The sequence below is a fragment of the Rhinoderma darwinii genome, chromosome 3 (assembly GCF_050947455.1).
Source record: "Rhinoderma darwinii isolate aRhiDar2 chromosome 3, aRhiDar2.hap1, whole genome shotgun sequence".
Lineage (NCBI taxonomy): Eukaryota > Metazoa > Chordata > Amphibia > Anura > Rhinodermatidae > Rhinoderma > Rhinoderma darwinii.
In genome coordinates, this window is record NC_134689.1 from 413,559,669 (window position 1) to 413,578,426 (window position 18,758).

Here is an 18,758-nt window from a genome sequence, read left to right on the forward strand (position 1 = left end):
ACAATGTGTGTGAAGCAACTTCATGCTGATAGGACAGCATCAGATGCTGAGAGTCAGCTCCACCTCAGGAGAATTGCTGCTGTTACCTCCCAGATGTCTAATAAAGGCTAAATTACATATTTAGAAAATGCTCATAATTTTGCAAATAATAAACATTTTTTTTACTACAAATCACCCTGTAGTTATCAGCAGCAAAGCACCAATTAGACTAGTTAGGAGTTAGGGACCTGATAAACTGGTAACAGAGTCCCTTTAAGAGCTCTTCAAAAGTTTTTCCCACAATGGATGTTAAGCTTACTGGTCTATAATTACTTTGTATTGAACTTACTACTTATAGAAAACTCAATGACATTCATGGGGTCTCTGTCACCAATGAAAAACCCGATAGATTTTTAATTGCCTATAAAGAATTTGATTCATCATATACTTTAGTTATGTAAGCTTAAATAATAAACAAGTGAATAAACTAAAGCAACAAATAGCAAGGCACTGCTGAGATTTGAACTCGGATCTCCTGTTTACTAGACAGGTGCTTTAACCAACTAAGCCACAGCACCAAAGCACTTTTCTTCTCACGGTGTCCTACCACACAGCTCAGTTCAGAGCAAAAGACTGATCTCATATTTTTGGCTAGCCCCTTAGGTGTAGTTGCCAGAAGTCTAAACAGTCAGGGTACATAAGTTGTGATGGCCGAGTGGTTAAGGCGTTGGATTTGAAATCCAATGAGGTCCCCCTGCACAGATTCAAGTCCTGTTCACAACGTTCTATTTTAAGAAGAGAACTTCCAGAAACATATTAAAGTTTGTCACCTATAGAAAGAGTTATTTTAATTCCATCCTCTTTATCACTGATTAATTACATTAATAATAGTGGTTCCAGCTGTGCCCCTGGCTTACAACTCTGAAAAGCGAGCAATATTTAGAGTATAAATCACTATAACTACAGCATCCCATTTGTCCAGACTTTTATTTTCCTCTTGATAAAAACAAATCAGGTTGGTTGGACAACTTCTGTCCTTAGTAAATCTCTGCTTGCTGTCAATTATAATACTATTTTCTGTCACATACTCCTGTATATAGTCCCTTAAATGGACTCTGTCACCAGTTTATCAATTCCCAATTTCCTAACTAGCCTAATAGGCGCTATGATGCTGATAACTACAGTGTGATTTGTTGTTTTTTTTAAAAAAACGTTTATTTGCAAAGTTATGAGCATTTATTTATATATACTAATGTAGCTCTAATAGCCAAATAGGAGATGACTCCTTTTTACTCTGGGCAGCTAATGTTTTCTGTATGACGCTGTCCAATCAGCATACAACTTCTCCCCCTTCCCTGTCCAGCAACACAGTGTGATCATATAGTACACTGCGTCCATTCCCGACTGTGTTTTCAACAGGTGATATCTTCGGTTCTGTCACAGCTAGAACTGTGATTTTGGTGTCATATGAAAGAGTAGAATCCAGTCTTTCAAATGCCACCAAATCTGCTTTTTTAGGTGGCCCACAGCCCGAGATATGGCTGTTTGAATTGATCCTCCTTCCCTGTAGCTTGAGTTTCACAATGTGTGTGAAGCAACTTCATGCTGATAGGACAGCATCAGATGCTGAGAGTCAGCTCCACCTCAGGAGAATTGCTGCTGTTACCTCCCAGATGTCTAATAAAGGCTAAATTACATATTTAGAAAATGCTCATAATTTTGCAAATAATAAACATTTTTTTTACTACAAATCACCCTGTAGTTATCAGCAGCAAAGCACCAATTAGACTAGTTAGGAGTTAGGGACCTGATAAACTGGTAACAGAGTCCCTTTAAGAGCTCTTCAAAAGTTTTTCCCACAATGGATGTTAAGCTTACTGGTCTATAATTACTTTGTATTGAACTTACTACTTATAGAAAACTCAATGACATTCATGGGGTCTCTGTCACCAATGAAAAACCCGATAGATTTTTAATTGCCTATAAAGAATTTGATTCATCATATACTTTAGTTATGTAAGCTTAAATAATAAACAAGTGAATAAACTAAAGCAACAAATAGCAAGGCACTGCTGAGATTTGAACTCGGATCTCCTGTTTACTAGACAGGTGCTTTAACCAACTAAGCCACAGCACCAAAGCACTTTTCTTCTCACGGTGTCCTACCACACAGCTCAGTTCAGAGCAAAAGACTGATCTCATATTTTTGGCTAGCCCCTTAGGTGTAGTTGCCAGAAGTCTAAACAGTCAGGGTACATAAGTTGTGATGGCCGAGTGGTTAAGGCGTTGGATTTGAAATCCAATGAGGTCCCCCTGCACAGATTCAAGTCCTGTTCACAACGTTCTATTTTAAGAAGAGAACTTCCAGAAACATATTAAAGTTTGTCACCTATAGAAAGAGTTATTTTAATTCCATCCTCTTTATCACTGATTAATTACATTAATAATAGTGGTTCCAGCTGTGCCCCTGGCTTACAACTCTGAAAAGCGAGCAATATTTAGAGTATAAATCACTATAACTACAGCATCCCATTTGTCCAGACTTTTATTTTCCTCTTGATAAAAACAAATCAGGTTGGTTGGACAACTTCTGTCCTTAGTAAATCTCTGCTTGCTGTCAATTATAATACTATTTTCTGTCACATACTCCTGTATATAGTCCCTTAAATGGACTCTGTCACCAGTTTATCAATTCCCAATTTCCTAACTAGCCTAATAGGCGCTATGATGCTGATAACTACAGTGTGATTTGTTGTTTTTTTTAAAAAAACGTTTATTTGCAAAGTTATGAGCATTTATTTATATATACTAATGTAGCTCTAATAGCCAAATAGGAGATGACTCCTTTTTACTCTGGGCAGCTAATGTTTTCTGTATGACGCTGTCCAATCAGCATACAACTTCTCCCCCTTCCCTGTCCAGCAACACAGTGTGATCATATAGTACACTGCGTCCATTCCCGACTGTGTTTTCAACAGGTGATATCTTCGGTTCTGTCACAGCTAGAACTGTGATTTTGGTGTCATATGAAAGAGTAGAATCCAGTCTTTCAAATGCCACCAAATCTGCTTTTTTAGGTGGCCCACAGCCCGAGATATGGCTGTTTGAATTGATCCTCCTTCCCTGTAGCTTGAGTTTCACAATGTGTGTGAAGCAACTTCATGCTGATAGGACAGCATCAGATGCTGAGAGTCAGCTCCACCTCAGGAGAATTGCTGCTGTTACCTCCCAGATGTCTAATAAAGGCTAAATTACATATTTAGAAAATGCTCATAATTTTGCAAATAATAAACATTTTTTTTACTACAAATCACCCTGTAGTTATCAGCAGCAAAGCACCAATTAGACTAGTTAGGAGTTAGGGACCTGATAAACTGGTAACAGAGTCCCTTTAAGAGCTCTTCAAAAGTTTTTCCCACAATGGATGTTAAGCTTACTGGTCTATAATTACTTTGTATTGAACTTACTACTTATAGAAAACTCAATGACATTCATGGGGTCTCTGTCACCAATGAAAAACCCGATAGATTTTTAATTGCCTATAAAGAATTTGATTCATCATATACTTTAGTTATGTAAGCTTAAATAATAAACAAGTGAATAAACTAAAGCAACAAATAGCAAGGCACTGCTGAGATTTGAACTCGGATCTCCTGTTTACTAGACATGTGCTTTAACCAACTAAGCCACAGCACCAAAGCACTTTTCTTCTCACGGTGTCCTACCACACAGCTCAGTTCAGAGCAAAAGACTGATCTCATATTTTTGGCTAGCCCCTTAGGTGTAGTTGCCAGAAGTCTAAACAGTCAGGGTACATAAGTTGTGATGGCCGAGTGGTTAAGGCGTTGGATTTGAAATCCAATGAGGTCCCCCTGCACAGATTCAAGTCCTGTTCACAACGTTCTATTTTAAGAAGAGAACTTCCAGAAACATATTAAAGTTTGTCACCTATAGAAAGAGTTATTTTAATTCCATCCTCTTTATCACTGATTAATTACATTAATAACAGTGGTTCCAGCTGTGCCCCTGGCTTACAACTCTGAAAAGCGAGCAATATTTAGAGTATAAATCACTATAACTACAGCATCCCATTTGTCCAGACTTTTATTTTCCTCTTGATAAAAACAAATCAGGTTGGTTGGACAACTTCTGTCCTTAGTAAATCTCTGCTTGCTGTCAATTATAATACTATTTTCTGTCACATACTCCTGTATATAGTCCCTTAAATGGACTCTGTCACCAGTTTATCAATTCCCAATTTCCTAACTAGCCTAATAGGCGCTATGATGCTGATAACTACAGTGTGATTTGTTGTTTTTTTTAAAAAAACGTTTATTTGCAAAGTTATGAGCATTTATTTATATATACTAATGTAGCTCTAATAGCCAAATAGGAGATGACTCCTTTTTACTCTGGGCAGCTAATGTTTTCTGTATGACGCTGTCCAATCAGCATACAACTTCTCCCCCTTCCCTGTCCAGCAACACAGTGTGATCATATAGTACACTGCGTCCATTCCCGACTGTGTTTTCAACAGGTGATATCTTCGGTTCTGTCACAGCTAGAACTGTGATTTTGGTGTCATATGAAAGAGTAGAATCCAGTCTTTCAAATGCCACCAAATCTGCTTTTTTAGGTGGCCCACAGCCCGAGATATGGCTGTTTGAATTGATCCTCCTTCCCTGTAGCTTGAGTTTCACAATGTGTGTGAAGCAACTTCATGCTGATAGGACAGCATCAGATGCTGAGAGTCAGCTCCACCTCAGGAGAATTGCTGCTGTTACCTCCCAGATGTCTAATAAAGGCTAAATTACATATTTAGAAAATGCTCATAATTTTGCAAATAATAAACATTTTTTTTACTACAAATCACCCTGTAGTTATCAGCAGCAAAGCACCAATTAGACTAGTTAGGAGTTAGGGACCTGATAAACTGGTAACAGAGTCCCTTTAAGAGCTCTTCAAAAGTTTTTCCCACAATGGATGTTAAGCTTACTGGTCTATAATTACTTTGTATTGAACTTACTACTTATAGAAAACTCAATGACATTCATGGGGTCTCTGTCACCAATGAAAAACCCGATAGATTTTTAATTGCCTATAAAGAATTTGATTCATCATATACTTTAGTTATGTAAGCTTAAATAATAAACAAGTGAATAAACTAAAGCAACAAATAGCAAGGCACTGCTGAGATTTGAACTCGGATCTCCTGTTTACTAGACAGGTGCTTTAACCAACTAAGCCACAGCACCAAAGCACTTTTCTTCTCACGGTGTCCTACCACACAGCTCAGTTCAGAGCAAAAGACTTGATCTCATATTTTTGGCTAGCCCCTTAGGTGTAGTTGCCAGAAGTCTAAACAGTCAGGGTACATAAGTTGTGATGGCCGAGTGGTTAAGGCGTTGGATTTGAAATCCAATGAGGTCCCCCTGCACAGATTCAAGTCCTGTTCACAACGTTCTATTTTAAGAAGAGAACTTCCAGAAACATATTAAAGTTTGTCACCTATAGAAAGAGTTATTTTAATTCCATCCTCTTTATCACTGATTAATTACATTAATAACAGTGGTTCCAGCTGTGCCCCTGGCTTACAACTCTGAAAAGCGAGCAATATTTAGAGTATAAATCACTATAACTACAGCATCCCATTTGTCCAGACTTTTATTTTCCTCTTGATAAAAACAAATCAGGTTGGTTGGACAACTTCTGTCCTTAGTAAATCTCTGCTTGCTGTCAATTATAATACTATTTTCTGTCACATACTCCTGTATATAGTCCCTTAAATGGACTCTGTCACCAGTTTATCAATTCCCAATTTCCTAACTAGCCTAATAGGCGCTATGATGCTGATAACTACAGTGTGATTTGTTGTTTTTTTTAAAAAAACGTTTATTTGCAAAGTTATGAGCATTTATTTATATATACTAATGTAGCTCTAATAGCCAAATAGGAGATGACTCCTTTTTACTCTGGGCAGCTAATGTTTTCTGTATGACGCTGTCCAATCAGCATACAACTTCTCCCCCTTCCCTGTCCAGCAACACAGTGTGATCATATAGTACACTGCGTCCATTCCCGACTGTGTTTTCAACAGGTGATATCTTCGGTTCTGTCACAGCTAGAACTGTGATTTTGGTGTCATATGAAAGAGTAGAATCCAGTCTTTCAAATGCCACCAAATCTGCTTTTTTAGGTGGCCCACAGCCCGAGATATGGCTGTTTGAATTGATCCTCCTTCCCTGTAGCTTGAGTTTCACAATGTGTGTGAAGCAACTTCATGCTGATAGGACAGCATCAGATGCTGAGAGTCAGCTCCACCTCAGGAGAATTGCTGCTGTTACCTCCCAGATGTCTAATAAAGGCTAAATTACATATTTAGAAAATGCTCATAATTTTGCAAATAATAAACATTTTTTTTACTACAAATCACCCTGTAGTTATCAGCAGCAAAGCACCAATTAGACTAGTTAGGAGTTAGGGACCTCATAAACTGGTAACAGAGTCCCTTTAAGAGCTCTTCAAAAGTTTTTCCCACAATGGATGTTAAGCTTACTGGTCTATAATTACTTTGTATTGAACTTACTACTTATAGAAAACTCAATGACATTCATGGGGTCTCTGTCACCAATGAAAAACCCGATAGATTTTTAATTGCCTATAAAGAATTTGATTCATCATATACTTTAGTTATGTAAGCTTAAATAATAAACAAGTGAATAAACTAAAGCAACAAATAGCAAGGCACTGCTGAGATTTGAACTCGGATCTCCTGTTTACTAGACAGGTGCTTTAACCAACTAAGCCACAGCACCAAAGCACTTTTCTTCTCACGGTGTCCTACCACACAGCTCAGTTCAGAGCAAAAGACTGATCTCATATTTTTGGCTAGCCCCTTAGGTGTAGTTGCCAGAAGTCTAAACAGTCAGGGTACATAAGTTGTGATGGCCGAGTGGTTAAGGCGTTGGATTTGAAATCCAATGAGGTCCCCCTGCACAGATTCAAGTCCTGTTCACAACGTTCTATTTTAAGAAGAGAACTTCCAGAAACATATTAAAGTTTGTCACCTATAGAAAGAGTTATTTTAATTCCATCCTCTTTATCACTGATTAATTACATTAATAACAGTGGTTCCAGCTGTGCCCCTGGCTTACAACTCTGAAAAGCGAGCAATATTTAGAGTATAAATCACTATAACTACAGCATCCCATTTGTCCAGACTTTTATTTTCCTCTTGATAAAAACAAATCAGGTTGGTTGGACAACTTCTGTCCTTAGTAAATCTCTGCTTGCTGTCAATTATAATACTATTTTCTGTCACATACTCCTGTATATAGTCCCTTAAATGGACTCTGTCACCAGTTTATCAATTCCCAATTTCCTAACTAGCCTAATAGGCGCTATGATGCTGATAACTACAGTGTGATTTGTTGTTTTTTTAAAAAAAACGTTTATTTGCAAAGTTATGAGCATTTATTTATATATACTAATGTAGCTCTAATAGCCAAATAGGAGATGACTCCTTTTTACTCTGGGCAGCTAATGTTTTCTGTATGACGCTGTCCAATCAGCATACAACTTCTCCCCCTTCCCTGTCCAGCAACACAGTGTGATCATATAGTACACTGCGTCCATTCCCGACTGTGTTTTCAACAGGTGATATCTTCGGTTCTGTCACAGCTAGAACTGTGATTTTGGTGTCATATGAAAGAGTAGAATCCAGTCTTTCAAATGCCACCAAATCTGCTTTTTTAGGTGGCCCACAGCCCGAGATATGGCTGTTTGAATTGATCCTCCTTCCCTGTAGCTTGAGTTTCACAATGTGTGTGAAGCAACTTCATGCTGATAGGACAGCATCAGATGCTGAGAGTCAGCTCCACCTCAGGAGAATTGCTGCTGTTACCTCCCAGATGTCTAATAAAGGCTAAATTACATATTTAGAAAATGCTCATAATTTTGCAAATAATAAACATTTTTTTTACTACAAATCACCCTGTAGTTATCAGCAGCAAAGCACCAATTAGACTAGTTAGGAGTTAGGGACCTGATAAACTGGTAACAGAGTCCCTTTAAGAGCTCTTCAAAAGTTTTTCCCACAATGGATGTTAAGCTTACTGGTCTATAATTACTTTGTATTGAACTTACTACTTATAGAAAACTCAATGACATTCATGGGGTCTCTGTCACCAATGAAAAACCCGATAGATTTTTAATTGCCTATAAAGAATTTGATTCATCATATACTTTAGTTATGTAAGCTTAAATAATAAACAAGTGAATAAACTAAAGCAACAAATAGCAAGGCACTGCTGAGATTTGAACTCGGATCTCCTGTTTACTAGACAGGTGCTTTAACCAACTAAGCCACAGCACCAAAGCACTTTTCTTCTCACGGTGTCCTACCACACAGCTCAGTTCAGAGCAAAAGACTGATCTCATATTTTTGGCTAGCCCCTTAGGTGTAGTTGCCAGAAGTCTAAACAGTCAGGGTACATAAGTTGTGATGGCCGAGTGGTTAAGGCGTTGGATTTGAAATCCAATGAGGTCCCCCTGCACAGATTCAAGTCCTGTTCACAACGTTCTATTTTAAGAAGAGAACTTCCAGAAACATATTAAAGTTTGTCACCTATAGAAAGAGTTATTTTAATTCCATCCTCTTTATCACTGATTAATTACATTAATAATAGTGGTTCCAGCTGTGCCCCTGGCTTACAACTCTGAAAAGCGAGCAATATTTAGAGTATAAATCACTATAACTACAGCATCCCATTTGTCCAGACTTTTATTTTCCTCTTGATAAAAACAAATCAGGTTGGTTGGACAACTTCTGTCCTTAGTAAATCTCTGCTTGCTGTCAATTATAATACTATTTTCTGTCACATACTCCTGTATATAGTCCCTTAAATGGACTCTGTCACCAGTTTATCAATTCCCAATTTCCTAACTAGCCTAATAGGCGCTATGATGCTGATAACTACAGTGTGATTTGTTGTTTTTTTTAAAAAAACGTTTATTTGCAAAGTTATGAGCATTTATTTATATATACTAATGTAGCTCTAATAGCCAAATAGGAGATGACTCCTTTTTACTCTGGGCAGCTAATGTTTTCTGTATGACGCTGTCCAATCAGCATACAACTTCTCCCCCTTCCCTGTCCAGCAACACAGTGTGATCATATAGTACACTGCGTCCATTCCCGACTGTGTTTTCAACAGGTGATATCTTCGGTTCTGTCACAGCTAGAACTGTGATTTTGGTGTCATATGAAAGAGTAGAATCCAGTCTTTCAAATGCCACCAAATCTGCTTTTTTAGGTGGCCCACAGCCCGAGATATGGCTGTTTGAATTGATCCTCCTTCCCTGTAGCTTGAGTTTCACAATGTGTGTGAAGCAACTTCATGCTGATAGGACAGCATCAGATGCTGAGAGTCAGCTCCACCTCAGGAGAATTGCTGCTGTTACCTCCCAGATGTCTAATAAAGGCTAAATTACATATTTAGAAAATGCTCATAATTTTGCAAATAATAAACATTTTTTTTACTACAAATCACCCTGTAGATATCAGCAGCAAAGCACCAATTAGACTAGTTAGGAGTTAGGGACCTGATAAACTGGTAACAGAGTCCCTTTAAGAGCTCTTCAAAAGTTTTTCCCACAATGGATGTTAAGCTTACTGGTCTATAATTACTTTGTATTGAACTTACTACTTATAGAAAACTCAATGACATTCATGGGGTCTCTGTCACCAATGAAAAACCCGATAGATTTTTAATTGCCTATAAAGAATTTGATTCATCATATACTTTAGTTATGTAAGCTTAAATAATAAACAAGTGAATAAACTAAAGCAACAAATAGCAAGGCACTGCTGAGATTTGAACTCAGGATCTCCTGTTTACTAGACAGGTGCTTTAACCAACTAAGCCACAGCACCAAAGCACTTTTCTTCTCACGGTGTCCTACCACACAGCTCAGTTCAGAGCAAAAGACTGATCTCATATTTTTGGCTAGCCCCTTAGGTGTAGTTGCCAGAAGTCTTAACAGTCAGGGTACATAAGTTGTGATGGCCGAGTGGTTAAGGCGTTGGATTTGAAATCCAATGAGGTCCCCCTGCACAGATTCAAGTCCTGTTCACAACGTTCTATTTTAAGAAGAGAACTTCCAGAAACATATTAAAGTTTGTCACCTATAGAAAGAGTTATTTTAATTCCATCCTCTTTATCACTGATTAATTACATTAATAATAGTGGTTCCAGCTGTGCCCCTGGCTTACAACTCTGAAAAGCGAGCAATATTTAGAGTATAAATCACTATAACTACAGCATCCCATTTGTCCAGACTTTTATTTTCCTCTTGATAAAAACAAATCAGGTTGGTTGGACAACTTCTGTCCTTAGTAAATCTCTGCTTGCTGTCAATTATAATACTATTTTCTGTCACATACTCCTGTATATAGTCCCTTAAATGGACTCTGTCACCAGTTTATCAATTCCCAATTTCCTAACTAGCCTAATAGGCGCTATGATGCTGATAACTACAGTGTGATTTGTTGTTTTTTTTAAAAAAACGTTTATTTGCAAAGTTATGAGCATTTATTTATATATACTAATGTAGCTCTAATAGCCAAATAGGAGATGACTCCTTTTTACTCTGGGCAGCTAATGTTTTCTGTATGACGCTGTCCAATCAGCATACAACTTCTCCCCCTTCCCTGTCCAGCAACACAGTGTGATCATATAGTACACTGCGTCCATTCCCGACTGTGTTTTCAACAGGTGATATCTTCGGTTCTGTCACAGCTAGAACTGTGATTTTGGTGTCATATGAAAGAGTAGAATCCAGTCTTTCAAATGCCACCAAATCTGCTTTTTTAGGTGGCCCACAGCCCGAGATATGGCTGTTTGAATTGATCCTCCTTCCCTGTAGCTTGAGTTTCACAATGTGTGTGAAGCAACTTCATGCTGATAGGACAGCATCAGATGCTGAGAGTCAGCTCCACCTCAGGAGAATTGCTGCTGTTACCTCCCAGATGTCTAATAAAGGCTAAATTACATATTTAGAAAATGCTCATAATTTTGCAAATAATAAACATTTTTTTTTACTACAAATCACCCTGTAGTTATCAGCAGCAAAGCACCAATTAGACTAGTTAGGAGTTAGGGACCTGATAAACTGGTAACAGAGTCCCTTTAAGAGCTCTTCAAAAGTTTTTCCCACAATGGATGTTAAGCTTACTGGTCTATAATTACTTTGTATTGAACTTACTACTTATAGAAAACTCAATGACATTCATGGGGTCTCTGTCACCAATGAAAAACCCGATAGATTTTTAATTGCCTATAAAGAATTTGATTCATCATATACTTTAGTTATGTAAGCTTAAATAATAAACTAAAGCAACAAATAGCAAGGCACTGCTGAGATTTGAACTCGGATCTCCTGTTTACTAGACAGGTGCTTTAACCAACTAAGCCACAGCACCAAAGCACTTTTCTTCTCACGGTGTCCTACCACACAGCTCAGTTCAGAGCAAAAGACTGATCTCATATTTTTGGCTAGCCCCTTAGGTGTAGTTGCCAGAAGTCTAAACAGTCAGGGTACATAAGTTGTGATGGCCGAGTGGTTAAGGCGTTGGATTTGAAATCCAATGAGGTCCCCCTGCACAGATTCAAGTCCTGTTCACAACGTTCTATTTTAAGAAGAGAACTTCCAGAAACATATTAAAGTTTGTCACCTATAGAAAGAGTTATTTTAATTCCATCCTCTTTATCACTGATTAATTACATTAATAATAGTGGTTCCAGCTGTGCCCCTGGCTTACAACTCTGAAAAGCGAGCAATATTTAGAGTATAAATCACTATAACTACAGCATCCCATTTGTCCAGACTTTTATTTTCCTCTTGATAAAAACAAATCAGGTTGGTTGGACAACTTCTGTCCTTAGTAAATCTCTGCTTGCTGTCAATTATAATACTATTTTCTGTCACATACTCCTGTATATAGTCCCTTAAATGGACTCTGTCACCAGTTTATCAATTCCCAATTTCCTAACTAGCCTAATAGGCGCTATGATGCTGATAACTACAGTGTGATTTGTTGTTTTTTTTAAAAAAACGTTTATTTGCAAAGTTATGAGCATTTATTTATATATACTAATGTAGCTCTAATAGCCAAATAGGAGATGACTCCTTTTTACTCTGGGCAGCTAATGTTTTCTGTATGACGCTGTCCAATCAGCATACAACTTCTCCCCCTTCCCTGTCCAGCAACACAGTGTGATCATATAGTACACTGCGTCCATTCCCGACTGTGTTTTCAACAGGTGATATCTTCGGTTCTGTCACAGCTAGAACTGTGATTTTGGTGTCATATGAAAGAGTAGAATCCAGTCTTTCAAATGCCACCAAATCTGCTTTTTTAGGTGGCCCACAGCCCGAGATATGGCTGTTTGAATTGATCCTCCTTCCCTGTAGCTTGAGTTTCACAATGTGTGTGAAGCAACTTCATGCTGATAGGACAGCATCAGATGCTGAGAGTCAGCTCCACCTCAGGAGAATTGCTGCTGTTACCTCCCAGATGTCTAATAAAGGCTAAATTACATATTTAGAAAATGCTCATAATTTTGCAAATAATAAACATTTTTTTTACTACAAATCACCCTGTAGATATCAGCAGCAAAGCACCAATTAGACTAGTTAGGAGTTAGGGACCTGATAAACTGGTAACAGAGTCCCTTTAAGAGCTCTTCAAAAGTTTTTCCCACAATGGATGTTAAGCTTACTGGTCTATAATTACTTTGTATTGAACTTACTACTTATAGAAAACTCAATGACATTCATGGGGTCTCTGTCACCAATGAAAAACCCGATAGATTTTTAATTGCCTATAAAGAATTTGATTCATCATATACTTTAGTTATGTAAGCTTAAATAATAAACAAGTGAATAAACTAAAGCAACAAATAGCAAGGCACTGCTGAGATTTGAACTCAGGATCTCCTGTTTACTAGACAGGTGCTTTAACCAACTAAGCCACAGCACCAAAGCACTTTTCTTCTCACGGTGTCCTACCACACAGCTCAGTTCAGAGCAAAAGACTGATCTCATATTTTTGGCTAGCCCCTTAGGTGTAGTTGCCAGAAGTCTTAACAGTCAGGGTACATAAGTTGTGATGGCCGAGTGGTTAAGGCGTTGGATTTGAAATCCAATGAGGTCCCCCTGCACAGATTCAAGTCCTGTTCACAACGTTCTATTTTAAGAAGAGAACTTCCAGAAACATATTAAAGTTTGTCACCTATAGAAAGAGTTATTTTAATTCCATCCTCTTTATCACTGATTAATTACATTAATAATAGTGGTTCCAGCTGTGCCCCTGGCTTACAACTCTGAAAAGCGAGCAATATTTAGAGTATAAATCACTATAACTACAGCATCCCATTTGTCCAGACTTTTATTTTCCTCTTGATAAAAACAAATCAGGTTGGTTGGACAACTTCTGTCCTTAGTAAATCTCTGCTTGCTGTCAATTATAATACTATTTTCTGTCACATACTCCTGTATATAGTCCCTTAAATGGACTCTGTCACCAGTTTATCAATTCCCAATTTCCTAACTAGCCTAATAGGCGCTATGATGCTGATAACTACAGTGTGATTTGTTGTTTTTTTTAAAAAAACGTTTATTTGCAAAGTTATGAGCATTTATTTATATATACTAATGTAGCTCTAATAGCCAAATAGGAGATGACTCCTTTTTACTCTGGGCAGCTAATGTTTTCTGTATGACGCTGTCCAATCAGCATACAACTTCTCCCCCTTCCCTGTCCAGCAACACAGTGTGATCATATAGTACACTGCGTCCATTCCCGACTGTGTTTTCAACAGGTGATATCTTCGGTTCTGTCACAGCTAGAACTGTGATTTTGGTGTCATATGAAAGAGTAGAATCCAGTCTTTCAAATGCCACCAAATCTGCTTTTTTAGGTGGCCCACAGCCCGAGATATGGCTGTTTGAATTGATCCTCCTTCCCTGTAGCTTGAGTTTCACAATGTGTGTGAAGCAACTTCATGCTGATAGGACAGCATCAGATGCTGAGAGTCAGCTCCACCTCAGGAGAATTGCTGCTGTTACCTCCCAGATGTCTAATAAAGGCTAAATTACATATTTAGAAAATGCTCATAATTTTGCAAATAATAAACATTTTTTTTACTACAAATCACCCTGTAGATATCAGCAGCAAAGCACCAATTAGACTAGTTAGGAGTTAGGGACCTGATAAACTGGTAACAGAGTCCCTTTAAGAGCTCTTCAAAAGTTTTTCCCACAATGGATGTTAAGCTTACTGGTCTATAATTACTTTGTATTGAACTTACTACTTATAGAAAACTCAATGACATTCATGGGGTCTCTGTCACCAATGAAAAACCCGATAGATTTTTAATTGCCTATAAAGAATTTGATTCATCATATACTTTAGTTATGTAAGCTTAAATAATAAACAAGTGAATAAACTAAAGCAACAAATAGCAAGGCACTGCTGAGATTTGAACTCAGGATCTCCTGTTTACTAGACAGGTGCTTTAACCAACTAAGCCACAGCACCAAAGCACTTTTCTTCTCACGGTGTCCTACCACACAGCTCAGTTCAGAGCAAAAGACTGATCTCATATTTTTGGCTAGCCCCTTAGGTGTAGTTGCCAGAAGTCTTAACAGTCAGGGTACATAAGTTGTGATGGCCGAGTGGTTAAGGCGTTGGATTTGAAATCCAATGAGGTCCCCCTGCACAGATTCAAGTCCTGTTCACAACGTTCTATTTTAAGAAGAGAACTTCCAGAAACATATTAAAGTTTGTCACCTATAGAAAGAGTTATTTTAATTCCATCCTCTTTATCACTGATTAATTACATTAATAATAGTGGTTCCAGCTGTGCCCCTGGCTTACAACTCTGAAAAGCGAGCAATATTTAGAGTATAAATCACTATAACTACAGCATCCCATTTGTCCAGACTTTTATTTTCCTCTTGATAAAAACAAATCAGGTTGGTTGGACAACTTCTGTCCTTAGTAAATCTCTGCTTGCTGTCAATTATAATACTATTTTCTGTCACATACTCCTGTATATAGTCCCTTAAATGGACTCTGTCACCAGTTTATCAATTCCCAATTTCCTAACTAGCCTAATAGGCGCTATGATGCTGATAACTACAGTGTGATTTGTTGTTTTTTTTAAAAAAACGTTTATTTGCAAAGTTATGAGCATTTATTTATATATACTAATGTAGCTCTAATAGCCAAATAGGAGATGACTCCTTTTTACTCTGGGCAGCTAATGTTTTCTGTATGACGCTGTCCAATCAGCATACAACTTCTCCCCCTTCCCTGTCCAGCAACACAGTGTGATCATATAGTACACTGCGTCCATTCCCGACTGTGTTTTCAACAGGTGATATCTTCGGTTCTGTCACAGCTAGAACTGTGATTTTGGTGTCATATGAAAGAGTAGAATCCAGTCTTTCAAATGCCACCAAATCTGCTTTTTTAGGTGGCCCACAGCCCGAGATATGGCTGTTTGAATTGATCCTCCTTCCCTGTAGCTTGAGTTTCACAATGTGTGTGAAGCAACTTCATGCTGATAGGACAGCATCAGATGCTGAGAGTCAGCTCCACCTCAGGAGAATTGCTGCTGTTACCTCCCAGATGTCTAATAAAGGCTAAATTACATATTTAGAAAATGCTCATAATTTTGCAAATAATAAACATTTTTTTTACTACAAATCACCCTGTAGATATCAGCAGCAAAGCACCAATTAGACTAGTTAGGAGTTAGGGACCTGATAAACTGGTAACAGAGTCCCTTTAAGAGCTCTTCAAAAGTTTTTCCCACAATGGATGTTAAGCTTACTGGTCTATAATTACTTTGTATTGAACTTACTACTTATAGAAAACTCAATGACATTCATGGGGTCTCTGTCACCAATGAAAAACCCGATAGATTTTTAATTGCCTATAAAGAATTTGATTCATCATATACTTTAGTTATGTAAGCTTAAATAATAAACAAGTGAATAAACTAAAGCAACAAATAGCAAGGCACTGCTGAGATTTGAACTCAGGATCTCCTGTTTACTAGACAGGTGCTTTAACCAACTAAGCCACAGCACCAAAGCACTTTTCTTCTCACGGTGTCCTACCACACAGCTCAGTTCAGAGCAAAAGACTGATCTCATATTTTTGGCTAGCCCCTTAGGTGTAGTTGCCAGAAGTCTTAACAGTCAGGGTACATAAGTTGTGATGGCCGAGTGGTTAAGGCGTTGGATTTGAAATCCAATGAGGTCCCCCTGCACAGATTCAAGTCCTGTTCACAACGTTCTATTTTAAGAAGAGAACTTCCAGAAACATATTAAAGTTTGTCACCTATAGAAAGAGTTATTTTAATTCCATCCTCTTTATCACTGATTAATTACATTAATAATAGTGGTTCCAGCTGTGCCCCTGGCTTACAACTCTGAAAAGCGAGCAATATTTAGAGTATAAATCACTATAACTACAGCATCCCATTTGTCCAGACTTTTATTTTCCTCTTGATAAAAACAAATCAGGTTGGTTGGACAACTTCTGTCCTTAGTAAATCTCTGCTTGCTGTCAATTATAATACTATTTTCTGTCACATACTCCTGTATATAGTCCCTTAAATGGACTCTGTCACCAGTTTATCAATTCCCAATTTCCTAACTAGCCTAATAGGCGCTATGATGCTGATAACTACAGTGTGATTTGTTGTTTTTTTTAAAAAAACGTTTATTTGCAAAGTTATGAGCATTTATTTATATATACTAATGTAGCTCTAATAGCCAAATAGGAGATGACTCCTTTTTACTCTGGGCAGCTAATGTTTTCTGTATGACGCTGTCCAATCAGCATACAACTTCTCCCCCTTCCCTGTCCAGCAACACAGTGTGATCATATAGTACACTGCGTCCATTCCCGACTGTGTTTTCAACAGGTGATATCTTCGGTTCTGTCACAGCTAGAACTGTGATTTTGGTGTCATATGAAAGAGTAGAATCCAGTCTTTCAAATGCCACCAAATCTGCTTTTTTAGGTGGCCCACAGCCCGAGATATGGCTGTTTGAATTGATCCTCCTTCCCTGTAGCTTGAGTTTCACAATGTGTGTGAAGCAACTTCATGCTGATAGGACAGCATCAGATGCTGAGAGTCAGCTCCACCTCAGGAGAATTGCTGCTGTTACCTCCCAGATGTCTAATAAAGGCTAAATTACATATTTAGAAAATGCTCATAATTTTGCAAATAATAAACATTTTTTTTACTACAAATCACCCTGTAGTTATCAGCAGCAAAGCACCAATTAGACTAGTTAGGAGTTAGGGACCTGATAAACTGGTAACAGAGTCCCTTTAAGAGCTCTTCAAAAGTTTTTCCCACAATGGATGTTAAGCTTACTGGTCTATAATTACTTTGTATTGAACTTACTACTTATAGAAAACTCAATGACATTCATGGGGTCTCTGTCACCAATGAAAAACCCGATAGATTTTTAATTGCCTATAAAGAATTTGATTCATCATAAACTTTAGTTATGTAAACTTAAATAATAAACAAGTGAATAAACTAAAGCAACAAATAGCAAGGCACTGCTGAGATTTGAACTCAGGATCTCCTGTTTACTAGACAGGCGCTTTAACCAACTAAACCACAGCACCAAAGCACTTTTCTTCTCACGGTGTCCTACCACTCAGCTCAGTTCAGAGCAAAAGACTGATTTCATATTTTAGGCTAGCCCCTTAGGTGTAGTTGCCAGAAGTCTTAACAGTCAGGGTACATAAGTTGTGATGGCCGAGTGGTTAAGGCGTTGGATTTGAAATCCAATGGGGTCTCCCTGCACAGGTTCAAGTCCTGTTCACAACGTTCTATTTTAAGAAGAGAACTTCCAGAAACATATTAAAGTTTGTCACCTATAGAAAGAGTTATTTTAATTCCATCCTCTTTATCACTGATTAATTACATTAATAATAGCGGTTCCAGCTGTTCCCCTGGCTTACAACTCTGAAAAGCGAGCAATATTTAGAGTATAAATCACTATAACTACAGCATCCCATTTGTCCAGACTTTTATTTTCCTCTTGATAAAAACAAATCAGGTTGGTTGGACAACTTCTGTCCTTAGTAAATCTCTGCTTGCTGTCAATTATAATACTATTTTCTGTCACATACTCCTGTATATAGTCCCTTAAATGGACTCTGTCACCAGTTTATCAATTCCCAATTTCCTAACTAGCCTAATAGGCGCTATGATGCTGATAACTACAGTGTGATTTGTTTTTTTTTTTTTAAAAACGTTTATTTGCAAAGTTATGAGCATTTATTTATATATACTAATGTAGCTCTAATAGCCAAATAGGAGATGACTCCTTTTTACTCTGGGCAGCTAATGTTTTCTGTATGACGCTGTCCAATCAGCATACAACTTCTCCCCCTTCCCTGTCCAGCAACACAGTGTGATCATATAGTACACTGCGTCCATTCCCGACTGTGTTTTCAACAGGTGATATCTTCGGTTCTGTCACAGCTAGAACTGTGATTTTGGTGTCATATGAAAGAGTAGAATCCAGTCTTTCAAATGCCACCAAATCTGCTTTTTTAGGTGGCCCACAGCCCGAGATATGGCTGTTTGAATTGATCCTCCTTCCCTGTAGCTTGAGTTTCACAATGTGTGTGAAGCAACTTCATGCTGATAGGACAGCATCAGATGCTGAGAGTC

The 18,758-nt window shown here is 37.9% G+C and overlaps 5 non-coding genes across 5 annotated transcripts; 1 reads left to right on the top strand and 4 right to left on the bottom strand.

The window, feature by feature from the left end:
- Positions 1–9,839: 9,839 nt before the first annotated feature.
- On the bottom strand, positions 9,840–9,913 carry TRNAT-AGU (transfer RNA threonine (anticodon AGU)). The gene has a single exon. It is a non-coding gene; the product is annotated as a tRNA-Thr (tRNA).
- Positions 9,914–12,947: 3,034 nt separating this feature from the next.
- TRNAT-AGU (transfer RNA threonine (anticodon AGU)) lies at positions 12,948–13,021 on the bottom strand. The gene has a single exon. It is a non-coding gene; the product is annotated as a tRNA-Thr (tRNA).
- A 1,486-nt stretch (positions 13,022–14,507) lies between these two features.
- Positions 14,508–14,581, bottom strand: TRNAT-AGU (transfer RNA threonine (anticodon AGU)). Its single transcript has one exon. It is a non-coding gene; the product is annotated as a tRNA-Thr (tRNA).
- Positions 14,582–16,067: 1,486 nt separating this feature from the next.
- On the bottom strand, positions 16,068–16,141 carry TRNAT-AGU (transfer RNA threonine (anticodon AGU)). The gene has a single exon. It is a non-coding gene; the product is annotated as a tRNA-Thr (tRNA).
- Positions 16,142–17,824: 1,683 nt separating this feature from the next.
- Positions 17,825–17,906, top strand: TRNAS-UGA (transfer RNA serine (anticodon UGA)). The gene has a single exon. It is a non-coding gene; the product is annotated as a tRNA-Ser (tRNA).
- The last annotated feature ends 852 nt before the right edge of the window (positions 17,907–18,758 follow it).